Below are 27,973 nucleotides of genomic sequence, written 5' to 3'. Positions count from 1 at the left end.
TTGATTCCTTGCCATCAGCCAGAGGAAACCCAGCAGAAGTAGGAGGCAGTGGCATCTCTTTGTAAACATTTTATTCTTGACAAGTAACAGACTCCTATCTAGAGAATTGTAAGCGTTGGCCCCTCCATTCTGCTAGCTGTCTTTCAGGAGCACTCTCTGTATTCTCCTGCACTGACCAGTTTAAAAGGTGTCATTTCTGCTCCCATGCAGTGCTTTGTGTGAAGGAATTAATTTGCAAGATCAATAACCATTGTGATAACTGCTCACATGCAAAAGAGAGATTGCTGATTTTACAGGTCTATGGTTTGCATTCTTAGATCTGGCAGGAAACAGAATCCAACTCAGATGGTTTAAGAGACTTTAAGTGAAAGAATTATCTTCAGAAGGATGGGTAGAGTTCAGGATGACATGGGTTTCTGTCACCTAGAAACTAATAGCAATGACAGGCTATTGTCACTCCTAGGTCTGAGGGAGCAAAGAGAATAAATAGTGTTACTAGAGTCTAGTGAGAGCTGGAGCCATAGTGGATGGGCTGTTAAACAGGAGCTATAGTACTGGAGGGATTCAGCCACTGCCAGAAAGGGAGCCCAGAGCAGGGAGGGAACAAGGAGGGAATATTCTCCTCTCTGACTTTTTTCTTTGCTCTTTGATCTTTTTCCAGTGCCTCTTGTTGGCCAGACTTACTTCGAAGCTGGCCAGCAGATGAGTCTATGATGCTGCCCATAGAGGTCAGCCTCTTGGGACTCAGCAGGGCCCAGAATGGTGGAAAGTGGATCAGACAAAATTATTACCATACCCTATAGCATATTCTTAATCTCACTTTCATAGTTTTATCTCATCATCCTCATCTCCTGAAATCCCAAAATAAATCTTAAAGCATGTGAACTATTGATTATGACTCAGTTCTATCTTTTAATATAAATAGCCCAAAGAGTTACCCTACTCTTATCAGAGTAATTAAATATTCAGAGAGAGAATCTGAACAGTTCTCAGAAGAATTGGAAAATCACTGAAAGACCTTCTGTTGGGGCATTTTGTTCTTGGCTAAAATTAAACTAACATTTAAAAAATAACGCATATGAACTGTACAAGTGATTTATCTTAAAATATAAAACTTGTACTTTTAATGACACATTGCTGAAATGTGTTTTTTATTATTAAGGTTAAGGTGCAAAAGGAAAGTGCAACTTAAGTCCTTATGCGTTATCCCTTTAGGTTTTTTTTTTTTTTTTTTTTTTTTGTTTTTTCAAGATAGTGTCTGGCTCTGTCACCCAGGCTGAAGTACAGTGGCCTCCTGGGTTCAAGCAGTTCCCCTGCCTAGCCTCTTGAGTAGCTGGGATTACAGGCATGTGCCACCATACCCAGCTAATTTTTGTATTTTTAGTAGAGATGGGGTTTCACTATGTTGACCAGGCTGGTCGCCAACTCCTGACCTCAGGTGATCTTTATAAGGCAGAATGAATTAGCAAAAAGATTCTTATCCCACCAATCTAGAAATACAAGAACAGATGTGGCTGGGCGCGGTGGCTCATGCCTGTAATCCCAGCACTTTGGGAGGCCGAGGTGGGTGGATCATGAGGTCAGGAGATCGAGACCATCCTGGCTAACATGGTGAAACCCCAGCTCTACTAAAAAAAAAAAAAAATACAAAAAATTAACCGGGCATGGTGGCACGGGCCTGTAATCCCCGCTACTCAGGAGGCTGAGGCAAGAGAATCGCTTGAACCTGGGAAGCAAAGGTTGCAGTGAGCTGAGATCGCGCTACTGCACTCTACTCTGGGGGACAGAGTGTGACTCTGTCTCAAAAAAGAACAGATTTTTAGCTTATCAAAATAGAGTCTGTTTTAGTCCATAACTTTATTGAGTTTTGAGGTTTGAGACATGGGAAGATGAATATTTACTCTGTTCTCCAGAAATTTATGACCAAATAGTGACCAAACCTACCTATAATAATCGGTGCTTTAATAAAAGCATCAGCTGTGGGATTAAAAAAGCGGGAAAAGTGACATAGTCTGTCTTTATCGGAGATTCTTTCAGACTGGTCACAAATATTAAAAGGCTATAGTTGCCGTGTCCTAGAAGTACAAATGAAAAAAGTGCCAAATAGCCCTGACGCAAGGAGTTGGTGTCAGAGTGAGCCTTTCACTGCTGTTTCCTCAAGGGCAGCCAGTCTTTTGTGCCTTTCCATTGCCGAAAGGAAGCAAGATATCCAAAACTTTGAACAGATCTTTCAGTGGTCCTCTGATCTGGCCCTGCCTGCATCTTCTGTCTCACCAGATGCTCTGGCTTTTTAGTTCCTTGAACTTGCCATTCTTCCTCAGTGTCTTTTCTACTGAGATTTCATTTGTCTGGGGTGCTTGGTGCCACCCTCATCTCCCTAACACCTTTTTGCCTCCTTTAAATGCCGCCTCTTCACAGAAGCCTTCCCTGACCTTCTAGATAAAAGTCAGTGACCTTGTTACTTGCTTTAAAATCCTGTGTGTTCAGACACCCTGCCCTTCTCATTCAAAGCACTCTTTCAGTTTATTTGTGTAAAGATTTTATGGCTTTCTTTGCTACTAGAAGTAAACAACATGAGAATAGCGTTCATTGCTGTCTGTTTCACAACTGTCTCCTCAGTGCAGAGCATGGCGCTCAATAGAGACTTGCAAACAAAGGAAAAAGAACTGGTTTCAACCCAACCCCTACTACTCACCAGTTCTGTGACCTTTAGTGGTTTGCTTCTTGGAGTCTCAATTTGTTATCTGTAGAATGGGAATAATGATGATAATGGCTATCATTTATTGAGCACTTAGTGTGTGCCAGACTGTGCTTTACTTGCATTATCTTTTCAGTTAAACCCCATCAGAGAAGTGAAAAGATTTGCTTAAGGTCACATAGTTTGAAAATAGAAAACAGAATTTAAACTCTGGTCTATTTAATTTAAAAAAATGGATTGCTGTTAGCCATGCCTTTTTGTGATTGAGTAGTACCAATGCTGAGAATGCTGAGGTTGAGGAGGGAGTAGGTTGGGAATCTCTTAAACCATTTTAGGGAATCAGTATGGGAGTAACTCTGCCTATTTGAAGAGATAAGTGACCTCTAAACTGATTTCTCAAGAAGTTAGTTGGGTCTAGAAGCAGCCTGAAGTGCAAATACTCTTAAGAGAACTTTTCAGTGTGCTGGAAACTGGCCTTGTTCATTGTAGTTGGAGTGTTCTTTTTTTTTTTTTTTTGAGACAGAGTCTCGCTCTGTCGCCTGGGCTGGAGTACAGTGGCACAGTCTCAGCTCACTGAGAGCTCTGCCTCCTGGGTTCATGTGATTATTCTGCCTCAGCCTCCCGAGAGGCTGGGATTATAGGTGCCTGCCACTACGCTCCACTAATTTTTTGTGTTTTTAATAGGGACGAGGTTTCACCATGTTGGTCGGGCTGGTCTTGAACTCCTGACCTTGTGATTTGCCCGCCTCGGCCTCCCAGAGTGTTGGGATTACAGGCGTGAGCCACAACATTCTACAGGGCTAAGAACTATAAGGTTGGGCCAGAGAGTAAAGGGACTTACAGGCTGCTGGGCCAGGCTGGGCCAGGGAGTTACTTTCTGCTAAACACTCTGGGGAGTCTTTGATGGATTTTATTTATTGTTGAAAATATTTTGGAAGCAGGAAGTCCCAATTTGGAGTCCATCTTGGGGGCAGAAGTATCCAAAGCCCTTCTCTCAGTTTGCATCTCTAGTAAAGAACACATTTAATTATTTCATTCTGCTGCACCCAGTGTGACATTGTTTGAAAAGGAACCAGCATTGTGAGGTGAGGAATGGATTTTTATGTTTAGTTGCAGCAGTATAATTTTGCTGCTGCTATTATTGTTTTCCTTTGAGGACAGATTGCCTAGCCCAGCTGGATGGCAACCTTACACAAGTTACTTCACCTCTCTGGCCTGTTTCTCATCTGGAAATTAGAAATAGTTAAAATACCTATCTTGTCAGCTTGTCATGCAACATTTACACAGTGCGTGGTATAAAATAAACTTTTAGGCAACATTAGCTGTTACTGTTTTTAATATGACCTATCCATTCTGGCCTTCGACTCTTTTTTTGGGGGGTCGGAGTCTTCTCTGTCGCCCAGGCTGGAGTGCAGTGGTGCAATCTTGGCTCACTGCAACCTCTGCCTCACAGGTTCAGGCAATTCTCATGCCTCAATCTCCCAAGTAGTTGGGAATGCAGACACAACGCCACCATGCCCAGCTAATTTTTTTGTATTTTTAGTAGAGACGGATTTCACCATGTTGACCAGGCTGATCTCAAACTCCTGTCCTCAGGTAATTCACCTGCCTCAGCCTCTCAAAGTGCTGGGATTACAGGTGTGAGCCACTGAACTTGGCCTCTGGCCTATGACTCTTAAATGAATATGTGTTGTTTATTTATCAGACAGGTTGATTGGGACGTAGGTACTGACATTTTTAAAGATCATGATTTTAGGATCTTACAAAGTAAAGCTGGCAATTAAGAAAGGCAGTGAACACCTTAGTGAGGCAGTTTTGGTGTTTCCTAGGTGTGTTTAGGATGAACATATAGATGAAATGCATAATATGAACATGAGCCAGTACTTAAAGAGCCCGTGGTGTGTGCCAGGACTGCGTTTTCCATGGATTCTTCCTGAGAAGTAGGTTTGATTACACAGTATTTATTTTACGGATAAGGGTTGTGATCTTTTCTTTGTAAGATGTTATTAGACAGCTATAGAGATGGACACTAAACCATGTGTTTCTCCAAAACTTTTTGAGCCTTCAGCATTGTGTAAAGGCTCGACTTACCTTCCATCAACTTGAGCAGCTCTGCTGGAAGGGAAAAATGGAAACAGGGCCCTTAATTATTTCTCATTATTGGATTAATTGGAAGCACTAGGCATGGTGTGCTGCCTGGTGCATGGTGTGCTGCCTGGTGCATAGTAGAGGCTCAGTAAATGTTTATTGAATATAAATCTGAATCAGTCCAAGTGAAAAAAAGATAGAGAAAAGCAGTATTAGCAGTATGAGATCCTGGCCCCAGCCTGTTATCCATTTTAAAAAAGTCTGAGGTCACCAGAGATTTTATTAGCATAGTCCATTTGTTAATATTGCAGATTAATGGTTGAAGGCTGAGATGAAGAATTGCCCAGTGTGTGTTGCATGGGATTAACTCCAGTGTGGGCAATTTAGTTATGTCTAGAAATATGTTCACTTCCCACTAGGTACCCCTACTGCCCAAGAAGCTCCAGGCGCTGTGCTTGTGTTCAACTGATTCATTTATTCCCAGTTAAAACAACAACAACAAAAAACCTAGTTGTAACATTAAGATAAGCAAATAGGGTAGGTGTAACTATCCTAAATAATCCTATGTAACTATGCTATTTAAACATAAATAGGAAGGTGTAACTGCCATAAGTCATCACTAGTGTATTTCAAAGCCAGATCTGATTGATATTTCTATTTTCCATTAGCTCAGGTAATTAAGAGTTGACACCAAGGAAATATCATTTAGTATTGAGGGGAGAAAAGAGGATATCTTATTGCATAGAATAGCAAACAAGTAGCATTTAATTCTAGATTTCTTCTCGTTTCCCCCAACAACAGAAAAAATAAATATTTTTTTCCCCTGGGGGAACTTGATTAGGGTATTTATTGACCCTGTCAAACCTGAAAGCCAGATGGTAGCCTGATTACCAAGATTGATTGATTACCAAGCATCCTTTTTGTGATTTATTATTTTATGCCACAAAATGAAGATACTTAAAGAGATAATTTTGTTCATTTACTATAGAAGTAGTTCATGTAGACATTTTAAAGTGTCAAACATTAAGACCCAGTGTCTAGATCTTGGTTTCTAATACCATTCTCCATTAAAAGGAGATTCTGTGCCTGGGACAGGGAATAAACAATATGAGCCTGTAGTATCTTCTAGTTCCAGAAAGTAAGAAAATAACACACGCAGTCTCTCTCTCTCTCTCTCTCTCTCTGTCTGTCTCTCTCTCTCCCTCTCTCCCCGCCTCCCTCTCCCCCTCTCCCCCTCTCTCCGTCTCCCTCCCCACACACAATGATGGGGTATGTCAAAGGGACCAAAGAGACAACTGAAAGAGCTCCCAAAGGTCAAACCTAGAGCAATTTGAGCAGCTAAAAAACATAGTATTAGATTGTAATCCAATATATAAAATAGATGTAAATAAAATACACAGTGTATATATATATTTAAAGGCTCATATAAATATATAAATAATATGTGATATAAAATCATAAATATCCATGAGGCCATACTGGTATAAATAAATGATTGGATAAATAAGCAAATGGGAGAGAATAGATAAATCTTTAATATAAAACAACTCCAAATGATTTATGCAAATAATCTTCTCTCAAGGAGATGGAACATCACTGGCAACCTTTTTTTTTTTTTTTTGGCGGGGGTGGGGGGTCAGGATCTCCATCTGTCACCCAGGCTGGAGTGCGGTGGCACAATCTTAGCTCACTGCAGCCTCCGTCTCTTGGGCTCAAGGTGTCTTCCCACCTCAGCTTCTGAGTAGCTGGAACTACAGGTGTGTGCCACCATGCCCAGGTAATTTTTTTTTTTTTTTGTATTTTTTTATAGAGATGGGATTTCACTGTGTTGCCTAGGCTGGTCTTGAACTCCTGGGCTCAAGCGATTCACCTGCCTCAGCCTCCCAAAGTGCTGGGATTACATTGTGAGCTACCGCACGCAGCCCACTGCCCATCTTTTAAATCTGAGCTGTGCCTAGTGACTTCTTTCCGAAGAGTGCAATATGGAAAGGGAGGAAAGAGACAGCTTGCTGACATTGGCCTGGGCAGTGATTTTTTGGATATCACCCCCAAAGCACAGGTAACCAAAAAATAGAAAAATGGGGTTGCATCAAACTAAACAGCTTTTGTATAACAAAGGAAATAGTCAACAGAGTGAAAAGACCATCAACAGTATGGGAGAAAATATTTGCAAACCATACATCTGATAAGGGGTTGATATCTAAAATATATAAGGAACTCAATAACAAAACAGATAACCCAATTAAAAAAGGAGAAAGAACCTGAATTGACAAAGAAGATGTACAGATGGCCAACAGGTATATGAAAAGATACTCAATATCACTAATCATCAGGGACATGCAAGTTAAAACCACAGTGAGATATCACCTCACTCCTGTTAGAATGGCTATTCAAAAAGACAGAAGATAACAAGTATTGGTTAGTGTGTAGAGAAAAGGGAATCTTTGTACACTGGTAGTGGGGATGTAAATTGTAGTACAGCCATTACGAAAAACAGTATGGAGGTTTATCAAAAAAATTAAAAATAGAAAAGAACTATGTGACCCATCAGTCCTACTTCTGGATATATATCCAAAGGAAATCAGTATGTCACAGAGGTATCTGCACTTCCATGTTCATTGCAGCATTATTCACAATAGCCAAGATGTGGAGTCAATCTTGGTATCCATCAATGGATGAATGGATAAAGAAAATGTGATATTTAGGCCAGGCACAGTGGCTTATGCCTGTAATCTCAGCACTTTGGGAGGCCAAGGTAGGTGAATCATTTGAGACCAGGAGTTCAATTTAGCCGGGCCAACATGGTGAAACCCCATTTCTACTAAAAATACAAAAAATTAGCAGGGCATGGTAGCGTACACCTGTAGTCCCAGCTACTTGAGAGGCAGAGACAGGAGAATCACTTCAACCTGAGAGGTGAAGGTTGCAGTGAGCTGGGATCACGCCACTATACTCCAGAACGAGACTCTGTCTCAAAAAAAAAGATAAAAAAGTGATATCCAGTGTATATATGCAAATAATGTAAGACTATTCAGCCTTAAAAAAGAAGGAAATCCTCTCATTTTCGACAACATGGATGAACCTGGAGGATATTAAGTGAAATAAGCCAGACACAAAAAGGCAAATACTGCAGGAATCTCACATGTGGAATGTAAAAATATTGAACCACAGAAGCAGAGAGTAGAATAATGGTTGCCAGAGGCTGGGAGTTGGGGGAGTGATGAGGGAAATGGGGAGATGTTGATCGAAGAGTACAAGTTTCAGTTAGGATGAATGAGTTCAAGGAATCTGTTATGCAGTAATGGTGACTATAGTTAATAATACTGTATACTTGAAAATTGCTGAGAGTAGATCTTAAATGTTCTCACCCCCCAAAAAAATGAGGCGACAGATATGCTAATTAGCTTGATTTAATTATTTTATAACATATACATAAAACATCCTATTTACACTGTATAATTTTGTCAATCGTGCCTTAAAGCTGAAGGAAAATACATAATCACACGTTGGTATTGGTTCATTAGCTGTGACAAAGATACCATACTTATATAAGAGGTTAACAATAGGGAAAACTAGATGTCGAGTTTACAGAAACTCTGTATAATCTTTGCAAGTTTTCTGTAAATTTAAAGTCATCCTAAAATTAAAAGTTTATTTTTAAAAAAGACTGTGGCAAGGATAATAGTCTATAGTTCAAGTTTAATTTTCATCCTATAGGGAGCCTGAGGTAAATAAAATAGCCCTTAGTGTTCTGGTCTTATGGTGTAAAGTGGGGCAATTCTTCCTTGCTGTTGTCTTATAAAGCCATGACAGTTTGTTTGCAGAATCAGAGAACGCAGTATTTCTAAATGTCCTCCTGTGGAATTTCCTACTGGCATGACTTTTTTCCACTTTGCTTCTGCCCAGTAGCAGTCCCTTGAGTGGCATTTGCTGTCCTAGTTAATCAGAGGGTAGGAGAAATGAAAAACTCTCCTCTTCCCCCTCCCATGAAGTTTCAATGGGCACTGGAAATGTAGGTCAAATTGCATCACACGAACAGGAAGGTATTTATGAAGTGCTGCCAATGTCTCTTTAGATTCAGTCATGACGAACTGGTGTTGAGCCCGCCTAGGTGTGAGATACAGGGAATCGGGGGCATGTTTGTGATGTAGTCCCAGAATGTTATATTTCAACCAGTGATAAAAGATCTCTGTCTGAAACCCTAGTGAAAATGACTTACACTGGCTTTGCTTAATTTGAATCTCCCAGCTTCCAGAATTCTTTTTGTCTCTTATTTATTATTGGCACATTGCAAAAATTTGTATTAATTTAGCCAGAGAGATATTTGAATTGTAGAAACTATTGCCATGTGTACATTTAAAAAAGTCCATTGTTTGGTAGTCACATAAGTCTAATAATATATTTTGGAAATTACGTATAATCACATGCACAGTGACATCTTGATTAGCACATAGAAACCACAAAATATGTTTTTTTATTTTTAAATTATGCTTAAAGTATCTATTAGATGAATCTCTGTTTTATTATTTATTTTATTATTTTTTTTTTAGACAGAGTCTTACTCTGCCACCCAGGCTGGAGTATGGTAGCACTATCTCAGTTCACTGCAGCCTCAACCTCCCAGGCTCAAGTGATCCTCCCACCTCAGTCTCCCAAGTAGCTGGGACTACAGGCATGTGTCATCACACCAGCTACTTTTTGTATTTTTTTGTAGAGACAGGGTTTCACTTTGTTGCCCAAGCTGGTCTCAAGCAATCCACCTGCCTCAGCTTCCTAAAGTGCTGGGATTAGAGGTGTGTAATGCTGCTCTCAGCCTTTCTTTCTCTCTTTTTTTTTTAATGGAAAAATCTTATAGATTTTAGGATATAAGGAGACTTTAAATACATGTTTTTATTTTTTACATATTGTGTGCTACCTACTCCTTTGTAAAATACCCAGATGTTGACTGCGAAAATATTCTGTTACAGTGTTATGAACAGTAAGCATCCTGATAGCAAAACCAACTCTAAAACCTCTATTTTCACTCCCTTCTTCCATCAGGATAATCAGTAGTTGCTTTGTGTACAAAATGGAAAGTCAGATGATAAGAGATTTTTACAGAGGCTTGGATATTATTTAATAATATGAGTTGAATAGATTATTCTGTGAAATATGTTTATAATTCAACATTTTTAAGCTATATTTTTAACTTGTTATTTTGAGATAATTATAAATTTTTAGGAAATTGCAAAGATGGTTCAGAGAGGTCCTGGTTATTCTTCACCCAGTTTCTCCTATTATGTCTTAACTATAGTGCAGTATTAAAACCAGGAAATTAACATTGGTTTAAAGTACGTGTATGGTTCTGTGTCATCATATCAGGTGTATTTTCGTGTAGTCACTGCCACAATCAAGATACAGAACTATTGTATCACTGAAAAGATCTTGGCCAGGCGCAGTGGTCACGCCTGTAATCCCAGCACTTTGGGAGACTGAGGTGGGCATATCATGAGCTCAAGAGATAGAGACCCTCTTGGCCAACATGGTGAAACCCCGTCTCTACTAAAAATACAAAAATTAGCCAGGCGTAGTGTCAAGTGCCTGTAATCCCGGTTACTCGGGAGGCTGAGGCAGGAGAATCGCCCAGGAGGCGGAAGTTGCAGTGGGCCGAGATCGTGCCAGTGTACTCCAGCCTGGCGACGCAGCAAGACTCTGTATCAAAAAAAAAAAAAAAAATCAGATCTCCCCTGTGCTACCCCTTTATAGCCACATTCATTCCTGTTACTCTCACAGTCCCTAACTCCTGGCAGCTGCTAATCAGTTCTCCAACTCTAAATTTGTCATTTTGGGAATGTTACATAAATGTGATCTTTTAAAATTGGCTTTTTTCACTTAGCATTTTAAAAAGAATTTTATTTTTAAAAGAATATGATAAAATTTTTAAAAGAATATTTATTTTTTTAAAGTTGTTACCCAGAGTTTGATTCACTAATTTTTAAGACCATATTTTTCTAGCTTGGGTGTTCCATACTCTGTGTTGCTATATTTGAACAGCAGCTAAAGTCGAATATGCCGACGTAATAGCTGATTATAGCATTAACCTTATTGCCTGCTGTTAAGGGTGATACCCTGATGTTAAAGGGAAAATTACCCTGGGAAAAGTCCATCCTGTCAACAAAGTAGATATTACAATTGATGAAGAACAGGAATAAGAAGTCCAAATGTTTATACCAAATAAAGTAACTGACCATATTTGTACTCCATTTCATCTTGAAATCTTCAAAGGAGAGAGACTTTTTGGAACATGATATTTAAATGAAGAGCAGTTGAAATATTTACGTTAATTAATTTACATTAATTAGCTTATGTCACAGAATTGTGGAATGTCACCATATGAAATCAAGTGTCTGCATCATATTAAGCTTCTTCGAATATCTTAAGTAGGAAATGGAGTTCTATGGATAGGCAAGGGCTGGAAATAGCCTCAGAAAAATCAGATCTTCAGATGCTGGCATACTGTTTTCTGACAAAATGTGGAGAATATTCTGGGATCTATAGGAGGGCATGTTAGTGTTTGGCTACAAATAATGATGCCATGATTCTAGGGAATGCCACATGGTCAAACCTATAGCACTGAGCAAACAGAAGGTGAATCCCAGGATACCATTCTGCAGCTCATGGCAGTGAATAAGCAGTGGCTCCTCAGCTTCTCCAGAATTCATGTTCCTGAGGTTGTATCAGGACAGATTTTTATGAATAGGATAATCTTGCAACTAGCAATTGATTTTTGTTTGGGCCTGGCTCCTAACATTTTAGACAGTCTTCCTCTCAGTTGGGAAAATATTCCTGGTAATTAAAGTCATCTCTACTTACCAGCTTAACATTTTTCCCTTGATCACATTTGTTTTCTTTAAGCAGCATATGATTGTACTTAAAGTAGCTATTGGGATAGAGGAGAAGGGAAACAATCATTTATTGACCATCAGCTATATGCCAGCCACTTTGCTAAGTGTTTATGTACATTCATGCATGTAATTGCAGTATTGAAAAATTGCATTAATGATGCTCATTAAGTTATAGGCCTGAAATAAACAGCATCCTAAGCAACTCTTCGTAGCAAGCCGATTTTCTTGGTCAGATTTACTCAAGGGGTTTGTTGACCAAAACACAGTAGAGAAGGAGTGAGACATAATGCATACATGCCTGTGAGAAATGGCGTAAAGAATATAATTATATCTATTAATTTGTATATTCATGAGACAGTGTGTAAAATGATAAAGAATTTAGACATGTAAGACCCAGCCCCTCTCCTCTTAGCTGTTTATCCAAATGAGGGAAACAAGTTTTGAGTTAAAGGAAAATATCATCTAACTACAGGACTTTAAAAACTGCTTAACCCATCAATTGCAACATGTATAACAAGGTATTACATAATTATTCTTGAAATGTTTCAGACTGTAAATGCTTTAATATTCAGAAGAGGAAATGATTACTGATCTCTGACCCTTGATTTTATTATCTGTATGATTTTGCTACTTCATAGAAGTGAATAAAATAATTTATTTAAAAGAATATAATGCCTACTACTTAGTATACCTTCAATAAATTATAGCGGTTGCTGTTGGTGAAATGAAAATTATGATAGTAAGAATACTTCATAAGGGTAGGCTGACTGCTATAATGACCCGAAACCCCAGTGCCTTAATATATGTTTATTTCTTGTTTAAGCTCAGAGTGTGATGGCAAGGAGGCTATTGATTCCCCCAGTCATTCAAGAGTGAAATTGTGTGGCTCTGCCCTCCTGTAGGTGCTTGGAACCCTTTCCATTTGACCAGCAGAGGGTAGGAGAGACTGAGGCTCAAGCCAGAGAGGTTTGTATGGGCCTAGCCCAGAAGTTTGGCAACCAATATTTCTTATTTTATTTTATTTTATTTATTTATTTATTTTGAGATGGAGTTTCACTCTGCACCCAGGCTGGAGTGCAGTGGCACTATCTCGGCTCACTGCAACCTCCACCTCCCAGGTTCAAGTGATTCTCGTTTCTCAGCTTCCTGAGAAGCTGGGACTATAGGCGCGCACCACCACGCCTGGCTAATTTTTGTATTTTGAGTAGAGATGGGGTTTCACCTTGTTGGCCAGGATGGTCTGGAACTCCTAATCTCAGTGATCCGCCCACCTCTGCCTCCCAAAGTGCTGGGATTACAGGCGTGAGCGACGAGCGACTGTGCCTGGACCCAGCATTTTTTTTTTTTAAGAGATGGTGTCTTGCTCTCTTGCACAAGCTGGAGTGCAGTGGCGCAGTCACAGCTCACTGCAGCCTTGAACTCCTGGGCTCAAGTGATCCTCCTACCTCAGCCTCCCAAGTAGCTGGTACTACAGGTGTGCGACACCACACCTGGCTAATTATTTATTTTAATTTTCATAGAGATGGAGTCTTACTGTGTTGCCCAGGCTAGTCTCGAACTCCTGGCCTCAAGGGATCCTCCCTCCTCAGCCTCCCAAGATGCTGGGATTGTAGGTGTGAGCCATCACACCTGGCTTATGTAACATTTTTATTTACATTTTGGATTCAGTCACATGTCTTGATCTTACTGCAATGAATATTGGGAAATTTAGGCAAAGTATGTGCTCAGGCAGAGAATGTAAATATAGATGACTATTAGCAATCTCTATCACAAATAGTGTTTAGAAAGGCTTAATGGAAGTGGAAGCATTTTCCCTGGATCTTTTAGAGAAGAGTGAAATTTGTTGTATGCTGCTCAGCCTGTATTTAGGAAGTAATTTTTAAAGAGGCGGAGTAGAAGAATTAAAAACTCTATGAGCATTATTAATGAAAACCACATTTATCCCACTAGCCACTGCCCTTACTGTCAGTCATTTGGTAAGTGACCTTTGGCAAGCCATTTATCTGTTACAGACCTACATTTCCTCACTTACAAGTATTCTTTGTAGGACTGTGGTGGAGATTAAACAAGATAGTACATGTACAGAGTTTAGCAGAGGGTCTGATCCAAGTTAAGCACTCAGCGAAAATTGTTCTTATTGGTAGTGTTGATAAGTATGGCCTCAGAGTAAAATGCATGCTGTTTGTTTATTTAACATCTATCCTAAGGGACCGTGCTAGACTAGCAAAGAATGGCTTGACTGAGGACATATATATACATTTTAGAATTTTGTAACCCCAGGCCAGTCACAGGAGATTAACGTTCCCCTGGTAGACTATTGGGGGACAAACTCTCTCTGTTCCCCAGACTTTCCTCCTGCCAGTCAACCTTGAAGACACCTCCACCACACACACCCCAACTCCTGTCAACAGGAGTAGTGGACTTTAATTTGCCTCTTATCCCTCCTCCTCCCTTCCTTAGCATTGATGTCCGTAGGTGAGTTTGCCTGGGAAGAGTGAAGGTAAATGCCAGAGCAGCTCTTTATTCCACTGGCCTAATTGCAAGTTCTTAGCAAGGCCATAGCATCCCACTCCAGGCACATATTAACCTGGGTAGCCGTCAGAACCTGTGGTTCCATTTTATCCAATTCAATTCATCAGGCATTTATTAACACTTAACAGCACTGGGCCCTAGGGATCCAAGGATGAAATGTTGCGGACCCAGCCTCCAGGAAGCCTACCTAGAGCAGTAGGCATGATGACCTGATAAAGTTTCATCTGAGCTGGGTTTTGAAGTGTGGATATGAGTTACTTGGAAAGTAAGAAAGGAGTTCAAGGCGGCATGAGCAGCAGGTGTGGAGAAACAGGCGGGAATTGTGGTGTATGGCAGTGAAGGAAATGGTTTTAAGCTCAACTCTAACATACACTACCTCAGCTTTTATTGGCCTCATCTCACAAGCCTCAGTTTTCTGTTAAAGGAGCACAGAAAGAGTTCCTTTGTTATAGATGGGAATACTAAGTGAGATGATACATGTAAAAGGCTTACTTTTTGTTACTGGGCACGTGGTAAGTGTTCAGTAAATGTCAGTTACTCCTACTATTACTATTGTCATGTGCTCTCATAAATTGACTTTCAAATCTACTGACTTGATCAAGGTTTTGCACAATGACAAATGGGAGAATTACTGGGAATTTTATATTTTAGTTTTCTTTTAGGCTAATGGTGAAATGATGCCCTATAGTCACAAATAATGGACAAAAAAAAAATGCCTTGCTGACCTTTCTTTGCTAAAAGAAGAAGGAACCTAGTTAACCTCAGTGAAGCCTGGGAGAGATGGGCTCAAGATGGGAGAACTGTGCATCCTGAAATGGCAAAAGAGTGAAGGATGGCTATGTTGAACATATTTGGAGAGAGGAGAGGGACTAAACATTGTGTAGGTATGTACTAATAGAAGCTGTTAGAAAATGGAGGCTCCTTTAAAAATAAGACTGAATGTGAGGCGTTCCATGAAGTGTTGGGAAAGCCCTAGGACTGACTACAGTGACTGAAATGTACTCAAGAAACCCAGGCCAGAGTTACTGGAGCCCTTCCTCACAATTGTCCTTGACTCCCTCTCCACTTGTGTGTTTTCACATTGACTTGATCCTCAGTGGAGTAACTGAGCAGTGGCTGTAGTTTAGTAGGTAGAAAAACCCTCTAACCTTTGAAGAGGGAAATACCCAGTAGCAGCATTGAAAAAAGAGGTTGTGTATAGAGTTTTGTTCTTAAATTTGCTTTGCCAAGGAGAAAGCCTGTGAGAGTGAAAGCAAGGTGGAACTGGGGTCCAAAGAGAGAGAATAGACTAGATGCCATGTTAATTTGTATTTTTGGAGAATATGTCTGCAGTTGATATATAACTTGGTTTAAACCTTTTTGTAACCTGCTAAAAAATTTGGATTTGGGTGGTCGATTTTCATTTGGAAGAAAAGATTTAGGAAGACAGTATAGTTCTGGGGGCACAAGCATGGCTACCTACAGGAGATAGGTTTGAAAGGAAAATAAGTGATGCAGCTAGCTGAGTACTTTGGAAATTACATGCCCAGTGACAAAGGGCAGCTCGCAACACAGCTTCATTCAGTCATCTCCTCCAAGAAAGTTGGCCCCTGTGGCCAGAGTTTTAGATTTTCCCAGAGAAACAGGAGTTTGGAATTTTATGTGAATCTTCCTGCCTTTCAAATATTAGCAACAAAGCCATTTTTTTCCCCCCAAGATCAACATAGAAAACAAAAAAGTGGGCTATTTTAGGCCTGTGGACTTTTCCATTTGCAGCGAGTATCAAGATGAAGAGAAAAACGCACAGCCTAGGAGTTAGGTGACTTAACTGAATAACACTGCCAATTCTAGTGCTAGACACAGTACTTGGCATGGAGCACATTCTCAGTTTGTTTTGTTTTGTTTTTGAGGTAGAGTCTCATTCTGTTGCCCCAGGCTGGAGTACAGTGGCATGATCATGGTTCACTGCAGCCTTAGCCTCAGCTTCCCAGGCTCAAGTGATCCTCCTGCCTAAGTCTCCTGAGGAACTGGGACTACAGGCATGTGCCACCATGCCTGGCTAGTCTTTAAAAATTTTCTGTAGAGACGGCATCTTGCTCTTCCTCAAACGGTCTTGAACTCCTGGGCTTAAGCAGTCCTCCTGCTTTAGCCTCCCAAAGTGCTAGGATTACAAGCATGAACCACTGTGCCCCAGCCTCAACATGTTTTTATTGAATAAATAAAGCAGCTGAGATCATCTCTCTTGGTTTCAGTCTTTTCATATCTAGAATGGAGAGAATGGAATCAGCCTTCAAGGTTTCAGGTTACTTTGTTTTGTTTTTTTTTCTCCCTATTCCCTCTCCTGCAACAAGCTCTAATTTATAAGATCACAAGTGTTTTCCTTGTAGGATTCATTTCTCCAGCCCCTTTTCTTCCCTCTTATGCCCTCTTTAAGAAGCTAGAGTGCCAGTCTCACATTAAAGCTTGGTGATTTTGCCTATAAGTTAAGAAGTTAAGTTTATTCTGTTAAAAACAAGACTGACTTGGTTTAGCCTTTTTTCTTTATTGTGATTAGATTTATACTTAATTTTGACAGACTGGATGACATAACAAGAGGTGATTCAGATTATGCCTTAAGTTGCAACAAAGTTCTGAATCTTAAAAGCACACAGAAATGTTACTCCTCAAAAATAAGCCATTTTCCCTGTAAAAGCCAATATAACACTGCCCATGTAGCATTGTAGGCTTTTCTCTGTTTAAAATGAATGATGGGGTGTTTCTGAACCCTTTGGGCTTCTGCAGTATATTCTTTTATAACACATTCTGGTGATAGCTCTATTTTTAAAATACATTTTTTTACTATCTTGAACAAGATCATTTTTTCTTGCAGTTATCACAAATCAGTTCAAAAAATAAGCTCATAAAAAAGGGGGGGGGGGCATTTACCCTAGATGCCAGGGGCTTCTTAGAACCCTAGGGAACCTAGGGAAGGAAGTGCTTTGGGTCACTCAGGGGCTATGGCGGTAACAAGGAAGCCCAAGAACACTCCTGTGCAGAGACCCTCCCTCCCTCCCTTCCTTCCTTCTCTCTTCTCTATCTCTCATTTCTCTCTCTCTCTCTTTTTCTCTCTCATTTTTTTCTCCTGGGAGAAACGGGAGATTAGTGACCTCTTGGGTCAGATTCACTCTGAGCAGCACATTCATTATTTCATTCTCTCTTTGCTGACTGTCTTTTTCCTATAGACTGAAACAGCACTTAGAGGTAGCTTGCAGCCTCCACCAGACTAGACCCTCTTCATCTCAATTTCTCGTTCTAAGAAGAACACATTGACTGTCTCAGTTTGTGTCGTGTGTCCAGCTTTGACAAAGATGGGAGTAAGTAGTTTGTAGCCCCATAGTACAAGTATGACTTGGCATGGAGTTGAGAATTACATAGTTCTTAGAAAAAAGGGTCAACATAGGCTAGGGAGCTCCTCTAGGAGAAAGATGTCTTATATAATCTCCCTCCCCCTTAAAAAAAAAAGAGTTGATAAACTTATGCTTCAAGTTATATCTTCTTTCTTTCTCTCCCACTGCCAACTGACCATCATTTAAAGAAATCTTTTTAAAAATTATATTTGTTGAATGCTTATTACATAGTAGTCGTTGAATGAATAAAAGGTATCAAGTTTAATGATTCTAAGAAAATTTTCCACGTCTCTTTAAAATGATTTCTTTTTAACTATTTCTCTTTGCAAAACAAAATTAAGTTGCCACTGAGGCAGTTTGGTGTACTGGAAAGGGAACTAAATATCACCAAAGGCCTGGATTCTAGTTAGTTTCACACCACTTGTTTGCTGGGTAATATTGAGCAAATTATGACCTTTCTCAGTCTGTTTCCTCAGTAGTAAAATGGAGATCACAGTAACAGCTCTTTTGAACACAGGGTTATTAGCAGATCAAATGAGAGAATACATACAAGCATATAATAGGTTTTTCCCCTACTAAAGAAAGGCTTTTGACCCCTATTCTAAGTACAGAAGTTACTGTTTTTAAATGTTTATTTTTAGTAACAGCAACTATCATTTTTCTCTAAGAATTGGATTTCCTATAAAGCATTTTTACAGTATGCAACTAGTAAGTGATGAATTCTTTTAAAACCAAAACTATCCTGAAGGATATTTCATAGTATTCTGAATCTGATGACTTCCTTGGATACTTTGGAGAAGGAGCAGCAGTGTCCAGATGGAAAACTGAAAAATGGCTTGACCTAGTGAAATAAGATCAAGTGCGGAGTCTAATCTGATGTTGGTGTTGTTCTGCCTTCACCTTCTGTCTACTCTGAAGGAATCACCATCAGGGTGGTGAATGCTTATCGTGAACATAATGTCTTTATTGACTGCCTCTATCATGGCAATTTGTAATTAGCTTTGAGTGATTTTTGCATAGCTATGAAGTATTTAGGATTCAAAGAAATGCATTTTGGCTCAGGACAGACATGTTAAACAAGAAAGCAGCTTTTATTGGAAGTAAGGCAGAAAAGGAGCACTAAAATGGAAATCAGAGAAATTTTTAAAAAAAAAAAGACTGGGAAGGAATTAGAAATCTGAAGAGAAACATCTGGTTTATAAAGATTGTAGGAATGATATTAAGCATTATCGAATAGCATTTTGAGTGAATAAAATTGACACTTTTAAAAAGGGAGAGGGAAGCAGTATGACCTGGAAATAACTTAAAACCTAATAAAGATAATTATGAATAAATGTTCAAAACATGGCATATAATTTCAGCCACTGATTTTCAGAGATGCTTTATTCCTATCTTAGGATCTCAGGCCATAGAAATATTTGGTTACCATTTTAGAGTACATGAAAATAAATAAAAATTGAGCAAAGCAATATTACCTCCTCCATATCTTGCTTTATAGCCAGTGAGGATTACAGGGAGAGAAGTATATGAGTAGTGAATTTCTCATATGAGCTCAGCCTGTCTTGTGCTTTATACCTAGACAACATCTGCCCCATAGCTATGTCATTGCCCATGTTTGCTGCTTTTTCTCTTCTGCTGCATGTGAGATTTGAAGACCAGCTTATTTTCTAACTTTGGTTTGTTAATCTGTAATTTCATGACTCCTTAACTCATTGCTCCTCTACAAATTAATTAAAAAGCACATTTTACCTGAAATATATGCACACAACTATGAAGATAATGGAGCACCTAGTTTCCTTGTGCTTTTTAGGAAGATGGTTCAATTGAATTTTTGTTTCCTGTTGAAGTATTAAAAATTGCTTTTATAAACTGCTGAAATGATAAAGAAGGACAGCGTGAGCTCTCCAAATAATAATCTTATTCAATCTGTATTTTTAAAATCTGCGATTTACAAGTTTCATAGGAGCAGGCTTTCTGAATCGCCATTTTAAAAATTAAGTGGAAACTCATTAGTGCAAATTACATACAATGATTTTAAGCCCCAGGAGGCTAACTGTGTACATATTGAATAGTCATTTGTTCTTAGTTTATTGTAAATATAGCCAATTAAGTTCATTGTAAAACACACACACACACGCAAATCACATTTGTTATAAAATTGGTAAAATGTCTTGAAATTTAACAGTTTGACATCTCAAAGCACATATAATTTTGGAATATCTGGCAACCAATGAGACTGTATGTTTCTGATTAGCTTTGTCCATCCACTGGCTCATCCATTTGCCTTTTTTCTGTTTTTATAGATCTGAACCGAATTAAGACAAACAAGCTTTCACAATTGCAGCAGATGAAGATCCATTGGTAAATCGATCAGAATTTTTGGCCTACCCTCCAAAGAAAAGGTAACTGGCTGTTCTGATATCGTAAGCACAGTTGAACAAATATAGTGCTTCCGGTTATAATAGAGTTTTGAGTTTTACCAAAGGATGATAGTTTGTTAATTTTAAGGCATCTGTGTAAGATCTCAAAAGTTAAATGTAATCCTGTATATGATCTTAGAAAAATGAAATGATAATGAATTTAGGAGTATGATATTATTAGGTATTTGTTTCTCAACACAAAAACTGCTGAATAACATGCCCTCCAAATTTGTTAAAATTTCAGGAAGACTTTAGTTATGGAATCCTCCTTCTCTCCCAGTCTATACCCACTTTTTTCTGGAAGTTATCCAAAAGTGTGCTCTTGTTTCTTTCCAGCACCATTCCCCCAGCTCCTGTTTTCTTGTCTTTCCATGTAATGTAGACCCAGCTGCTTAGGGCAGGGAAGATCCTAAGCAAGATTGTAAAACAGGCAGGCATTCTTCAGGCACACTTTCTGGGCCCAGTGCCTTTGCCCAGGCTGCCAGACAGCTCTACGGTAATAAGTAGTCTCTGATCATTACAAAAATAGCAGCCATCATTAATGGAGTGTCTTTTTTTTTTTTCTTTTTTTTTGAGACAGAGTCTCACTGTGTCATCCAGGCTGGAGTGCAGTGGTGTGATTACGGCTCACTGCAACCTCCACGTCCTAGGTTCAAGTGATTCTTGTGCCTCAGCCTCCTGAGTAGTTGGAATTACAGGTGTGCACCACTACAACTGGCTAATTTTTGTATTTTAGTAGAGATGGAGTTTTGTTATGTTAGCCAGGCTGGTCTCGAACTCCTGACCTTGAGTGATCCACCCGCCTTGACCTCCCAAAGTGCTGGGATTACAGGCATGAGCCTCCAATGCCTGGCACATTAATGGAGTTTCTCACTGCATGTCCACCATTGTACATTTACTGTTTTGGGGAGGATAGTGGTGAAGTTTCACATAATACGAAGCAGAAAATTCCTGGAGGAATTTTGATTAAAAAAAAAACAGAGCTGAGTACAGTGGCTCACACCTGTAATCCCAGGACTTTGGGAGGCTGAGGTGGAAGGAATTGCTTGAGCTCTGGAGTTTGAGACCAGCCTGGCCAACATAGCTACACCCCCAACTCTAGAAATATTTTGTTTTATTTTATTTTATTCTGGAGTGCAGTGGTGCCATCTCGGCTCATTGCAAGCTCTGCCTCCCGGCTTCTGGAGCAGCTGGGACTACAGGCACCTGCCACCATGTGCAGCTAATTTTGTTTTTGTATTTTATTAGAGACGGGGTTTCACCATGTTAGCCAGGATGGTCTCGATCTCCTGACCTCGTGATCCGCCCTCCTCGGCCTCCCAAAGTGCTGAGATTACAGGCATGAGCCACTGCGCCTGGCCTACAAAAATTTTTTAAAAATTAGCCAAGCACAGTGGTGTATGCCGTATAGTCCCAGCTACTCAGGAGGCTGTGGCAGGGGGATCCGTTTGAGCTCAAGAGCTTGAGGCAGTTAGCCATGATGATGCTGCTGCACACCAGCCCCAGCGACAGCAAGACCCTATCTTAAAAAGCACGCAACAACAACAACAAAATTATTCTCCTGCTTCTGAAAGGAATGAGATAACTTACAAGTTAAGGTGCAGTTTAAGATGAGTCATTAAAGACTAAAACAGAACAGAATGGAAACAAGATGAAAGGAGTTTCAGCCTCTGGAATCAATTATCTTACATACTTAGGTAACAAATGTGATGCCACAATCAGGTTTTAGGCAACTATAGCAAAAATGGTAGCATTTCAGACAACACATAAAAGATAACATTTTTACAATTAACAATCTGAAACAGCTTCACAAAAAGTGTTTTAGTACTATTGAGATGTTTAAAAGAACAATTTGGGGAGCTATGAAGTCTCCACCTTGAAAACAGTCTCTTAAAATTTTCTGGACTAAAGCTGAAGGGATATGCAGAGATATCTTTCAGTGATCATTGAAGTCATCACATTGAATGTTGTTCATTGTGTCATGTCTGCAAGGTGCCAGAGAAGAGAGAAACAAGCTTTCCTGTATGGTGTCCAGTCACTGACAATGGAGGAGTATAGGGAGAAGCTAAGAGGAAACATGTTTGGCAGAATGCCAGAGGAGCTCTTTAGTGCCTGTTTATGGAGTTTCTACTGTGTGTATGGGGATTGTCCCTGGGAGGAAAAGGAGACGAATAGGAGGTGATTTACATGGACTGCAGTGATAACTTAGGCTTTTTTGAATATTATACCAATGAAAAGATTAATATGATACCAGGAAGTAAGTGACCAGGAAGCAAAGAAAGAAGAGGAGTCACAAGTTCAAAAGTCTGTAGAGACCAGAGAGACCAGAGAGAGGAAATAAAGTGAGCCAGGTGGAACTGTGAGAAACTATCCAGTCCATGATCCATCTAATGTGGCAACCTCTTCTCAGCAACAGATTGTAGGCCCAATATCTGTTCATTCAACAAAGATTTATTGGGTGCCAACCTACATGCTATGTTCTCTTATGGGCACTGGGGATAAATTAATAAATCGAAAGGACAGATATCCCTGCCATTGAATTGGCACTTACCTTTTTTTGTTAATTAACAAGTAAAAATTGGATATGTTTATCATGTACAGTGTATTCTTTTGAAATATGTATTCATTGTGGAATGGCTTAAATCAAGCTAATTAAGGTAGGCATGACTTCTCATACTTGTGTTTTGGTTGTGAGAACACTTATCTAGTCTTTTTGCAATTTGCAAGAATACAATACATTGTTATTAACTATAGTAAGCATGTTTTGCAGCTGAAGTTCTTGAACTCATTCTTCCTAACTGAAATTTTGTACCTTTTGACTAACTTTCCCTAAACCCCTCACCTCTATCCTCTGGTAACCACCATTCTATTCTCTACTTCTATGAATTCAACTTTTTAAGATTCCACATACAAGTAAGATTGTGTTCTATTTGTCTTTCTGGGCCTGGCTTATTTCACTTAACATAATATCCTCCAGGTTCATCTGTGTTGCTGCAAATGACAGGAGTTCTCTTTTAAAAAAAAAAAAAAAAGAGATGGGGTCTCACTATGTGTCCTAGGCTACTCTGGAACTCCTGAACCCTGGGCTCAAGTGTTCCTCCCACCTCGGCCTTCCTTCCAGAGTGCTTGGATTACAGTTGTGAGCTACCACACCTGGCTGGATTTCCTTCTTTTTAAAGATGGAATAGTATTCCATTGTATGTGTGTATACCACACAGTGGAATATTATTTAGCTATAAAAAGAAGGAAGTATTGATAACATGCTCCAACATGGATAAACCGTGAAAACGTTTTGTTAAATGAAGGAAACCAGACACAAAGGCCACATATTATGTGGTTTCATTTAATATTCAGAATAGGCAAATCCATAGAGACAGAAAGCAGATGTGGTTTTCGGGGGTTGGGGAGGGAATGTGGGCAGTGACTGCTTGATGAATACAGGGTTTCCTTTCGGAGTGATGAAAATATTCTGGAACTAGATAGTAATGTTGGTTGTACTACACTGTGAATGTACTAAATGTCATTAAATTGTACACTTAAAATGGTTAAAGCCCAGGTGCAGTGACTCATACCTGTAAATCTAGCCCTTTGGGAGGGCAAAGCAGGAAGATTATATGAGTCCAGGAGTTTGAGACCAGCCTGGGCAACATTTGAAACCCTGTCTGTATTTAAAAAGTACAAAAATTGGCTAGGCGTGGTGGCATGTGCCTTTAGTCTCAGCTATTTTGGAGCTAAGGTGAGAGGATCATTGGAGTCATGGAAGTTGAGGCTGCAGTGAGCCGTGATTGCACCAGCTGGATCGCACTTGAGCCTGGGCAACAGAGTGAGACCTTGTCTCAAAATAAATAATAATAAAATGGTGAAAATGGTGAATTTCAGTTATGTGAATTGTATTTAAAAAGTAATGGCATTTCGAAAGACTTTCAGAAATGTGTACTTTATGTCTTAGACCTGAGAAGGTAGTTTAGCTAGAGTGGAGTCTTGGTAAGGGGCAGTGGTGGATGCTAAGGGTGGGAAAAGGTTTGGCTAGATATTGAAAGATACTGACTGGCCAAGGACTTTAGCAGCTATAAATATAGCACCATATACTCCATGAGGAAGAAGGAAACTCAAGAGAGGTTGCTGCCCTGGGAATCGCAACTAAAGATGAAGTTTCAAGCAAAGGAAGTGGCCTGTAGTTTTATCAGTCTATGCCGTTGCTACTCACCTAACAGAGTTTTGTGACAATCTCACAAAAGTTTCAATATTAGTTTAGAGTTTCTTCTTCTTCTAAAAAAAAACTTTATAAAAGGATAATCATCTTTTAAAATAATCATCCTGACTATAAAACTATGTGTTTTTTTTTTGTTTTTTTTTTTTTGTTTTGAGACAGAGTCTTGCTCTGTCACCCAGGCTGGAGTACAGTGGTGCCGTCTCCGCTCACTGCAAGCTCCGCCTCCCGGGTTCACGCCATTCTCCTGCCTCAGCCTCCCGAGTAGCTGGGACTACAGGCGCCTGCCACCACGCCCGGCTGATTTTTTTGTATTTTTAGTAGAGACGGGGTTTCACCGAGTTAGCCAGGATGGTCTTGATCTCCTGACCTCGTGATCCGCCTGCCTCGGCCTCCCAAAGTGCTGGGATTACAGGCGTGAGCCACTGCGCCCGGCCTATAAAACTATGTTGATAAAAAATGTAAACATTATATAAATATATATGCTAATAAAAAGTTCCTTTGAGTTTAAAGAATTAAAGCACCTTTAATTCTTTTACCCCTTGCTTCTCATATGGTAAATCCAGAGTTATCTAGACTGTTTTTTACATAGACTTAGCATCACCATCATCATCACTTTTTCACAAAAATAGGCACATATGATTCATAGTATTTTTTGCATGTTTCTTTAAAAAATGTTTATCTTGGTTATCTTGCACTTCTTTTTTTTGGACCATTACATTATATGCGATTTTATTTGTAAAAACAAAAAGCTGAAAAGTAACGGTTACATACCTCTATTAGAGGATGAATTGTTATAAAATGTGAAAGTAGCTAACACACACTGAGTACTTAATATGTACCAGGCACTATTCTGAACATATTAATTTATTGACTCTTCATAAGCTCATGAGGTAGATATTATTGTTATCTTCCTTTTGCAAAGGAGCTAACTGAGGTACAGATGAAAAAATTGTCCTGCCAACGTCCAGAGTTAGGTAGTGGCAGAGATGGGTTCCAGGACCAGCTTCATCTCCAACTCATGTTCCCATGAGGAATGCTGTGGCTGGTGGTGTCAGATTTTACTTAGGATTTTTTGAAGAAAAGTCAATCTGGAATTTTCTGTGAAATTTTCCAAGTTTTAATGTTGGCTTAAAAAATAGCTTTATTGATATGTAATTCAAATGCCATAAATTTACCCCTTTAAGCTGTACATTTAATGGTTTTTAGTGTATTCACAGTATTGATCGTATAACTGTTATCTAGGTCAAAAACATTTTTAGCACCCACAAAAGAGACCCCATCCCATTCCTAAGTAGTCATTCTCCATCTTCTCTTCCTTCAGCCCCTGGAAACCACTAATCTGCTCTCTGTCTCTATGGATTTGCCTATTCTGGATAATTCATCTAAATGAAATCAAATAATTTGTGACCTAGTTGTCTGTCTTCTTGGAGCATGTATCAGTGCTTCATTTTATGGCTGAGTAATTTTTTTTTTTTTTTTTTTTTGAGATGGAGCCTCACTCTGTTGCCCAGGTTGGAGTGCAGTGGCACAATCTTGGCTCACCACAAGCTCCGCCTCCTGGATCCAAGCAATTCTCCTGCCTCAGCCTCCTAAGTAGCTGGGACTATAGGTGTACACCACCATGCCCGGCTAAGTTTTTTGTGTTTTTAGTAGAGATGGGTTTCACTATGTTGGTCAGGCTGGTCTTGAACTCCTGACCTCGTGATCTGCCCGGCTTGGCCTCCCAAAGTGCTGGGATTACAGGCATGAGCCACTGCACCTGGTAATAATATTCTTTGTATAGATATACCACAATTTGTGTTATTCATTTGTTGATGTACATGTAGGTTGTTTCTACCTTGTGGCTTTTAGGAATAATGCTGCTAATGAATATTAGTGCACAAGTATCTCTTTGAGTCTCTGCTTTCAGTTCTTTTGAGTGTATATCTAGAAGTGGAATTTCTGGATCATATGCTAATTCTGTGTTTAAGCTTTTGAGTAACTACCACTGTTTTCCACAATGGCTACACTGTTTTACATTTCTGCCAGCAATGTATGAGGATTCCAGTTTTTTCATATCCTTGCTAACACTCTTCATTTTCTGTTCTGTTGTTGTTGTTGTTGTTATTGTTGTTTATTACAGCCATCCTAGTGGGTGAGAGGTGGTATCTCTGATTTAGATTTGCATTTCCCTAATGACTAATGATATTGAACTTCTTTTTTTGTTTTTGTTGTTAATTTACTGAGCTGAAAGAGTTCTTTCTACATTCTAGTTCAAGTACCTTAATCAGATATATGATTTGTAAAAATGTGTAGGTTCTGTGGGTTTTCATTTTCTTGATGGTATCCTTTGAAGCACAGAAGTTTAATTTGATGACATTCAATTTACCCATTTGGCTGTGTTTTCATTTTTTTAATTAATTAGTTAATTAATTAATTTAGACGGAGTCTCACTCTGTTGCCAGACTAGAGTGCAGTGGCACAATATGGACTCACTGCAACCTCTGACTCCCTGGTTCAGGTGATTCTCCTGCCTCAGCCTCCTGAGTAGCTGGGATTACAGGCATGTGCCACCACACCCAGCTAATTATTGTATTTTTAGTAGAGACAGGGTTTCACCATGTTGGCCAGGATGGTCTCGATCTCCTGGCCTCGGGATCCGCCTGCCTCGGCCTCCCAAAGTGCTAGAATTACAAGTGTGAGCCACCGCGCCCGGTCTTGGCTCTGTTTTTAAAAAGAAATACCTGATAAGTCAGATTCCAGCCCACTAATCGCCCGCTTGTGATTGCTGCTCTGCTGCCACTGCCCCAGAAACCATTTGGAAAAATCCTCATGCTTTTTGAAAATACCTGTTTTCCAAAGAGATGGAGCAAGCTCTGGAAGGCAGGAAAGGCAGATTTCTCACCAGGAGCAATTTTGTTTTGGTTCCCCTTTTCCACTCCTGAAATTCCTTCACTTAGAACACCTTGATGTAGATGCGGGGGCATAGTAGGAAGTGGACAGAGGATCAAGGTCTCAAGGTCTTGAAAATTTTATGTTGATCAAAAGAGATTATTGCTTAAAATAAAAGATTAAATTGGTGAAAATAAATGTTTGCCTTGAGCCATAGATGATGTCGTTTAAAATCAGAATGACCATAAGAGTGTAGTTAGTAATTGTGTTTCTAGGAAGAAAGGTTTATGGACCAGTACACCTAGGAGTAATTTGGGTAAGGTCTTACCCTTCATATTTCTTTACGTGTGTACTTGGGAGGAGACGAGGACAGATAACTGTATGCATTCATAGGCATACTTAGTGAAAAATAGTTAAATCTGCAGGAAAAGCTCCACCAAGAAAACTCTACCAAAGAAAACTCTACCAAGAATAGGAGAGCTTTACTTTGGAGGTAGAAAGGGAGTGCAAATTTTTGTGGAACAGTCTGTCTTTTGAGAAGCAGTACAAACCCAGATAGGCTCCTGGACCACAGTGCAAAGAAAGAATGGGGGAAAGTCAAGGGTGCCATGTTTGCTGGATCTGTGGCTTTGCTTAGAGCTGGACCTTGGCTGAGGAAAGGAGGAAGAAACATTTGTGTTATTCTTTCCCTCTTATACTAACACACCGGCATTGTTAGTCCTTGGGTTCACCCCAAAGGCATTTTGGTGACCAGTTTGGAGACATGGTTACAACTCATCTTATGGTTTGTGGGAAAGTGGGTTCCAGGTTCTAAATAACACCCTTATGTTGGGAATGCAAACTGTTGATCGCTGCGAGACTAAATGTATGTCTCATTGTCACCTTGATTTCAGAGCATATAC

General features: G+C 39.6%; 1 protein-coding gene across 12 annotated transcripts in view; it reads left to right on the top strand.

The window, feature by feature from the left end:
• Nucleotides 1-27,973, top strand: part of ATXN7 (ataxin 7) — a 159,252-nt gene that overhangs the window by 14,074 nt on the left and 117,205 nt on the right. For all 12 annotated transcript variants that reach the window (XR_004228846.1, XR_004228847.1, XR_004228845.1 and 9 more), the window contains exon 2: nucleotides 19,871-19,969. The gene's annotated coding sequence lies outside the window, so the exon portion shown is untranslated. The remainder of the gene's footprint in view (nucleotides 1-19,870; nucleotides 19,970-27,973) is intronic.

This window comes from Piliocolobus tephrosceles, chromosome 2 (assembly GCF_002776525.5).
Source record: "Piliocolobus tephrosceles isolate RC106 chromosome 2, ASM277652v3, whole genome shotgun sequence".
Taxonomy (NCBI): Eukaryota; Metazoa; Chordata; class Mammalia; order Primates; family Cercopithecidae; genus Piliocolobus; species Piliocolobus tephrosceles.
The sequence above is the reverse complement of the archived record's forward strand: the minus strand, read 5'-3'. Positions and strand labels throughout refer to the sequence as shown.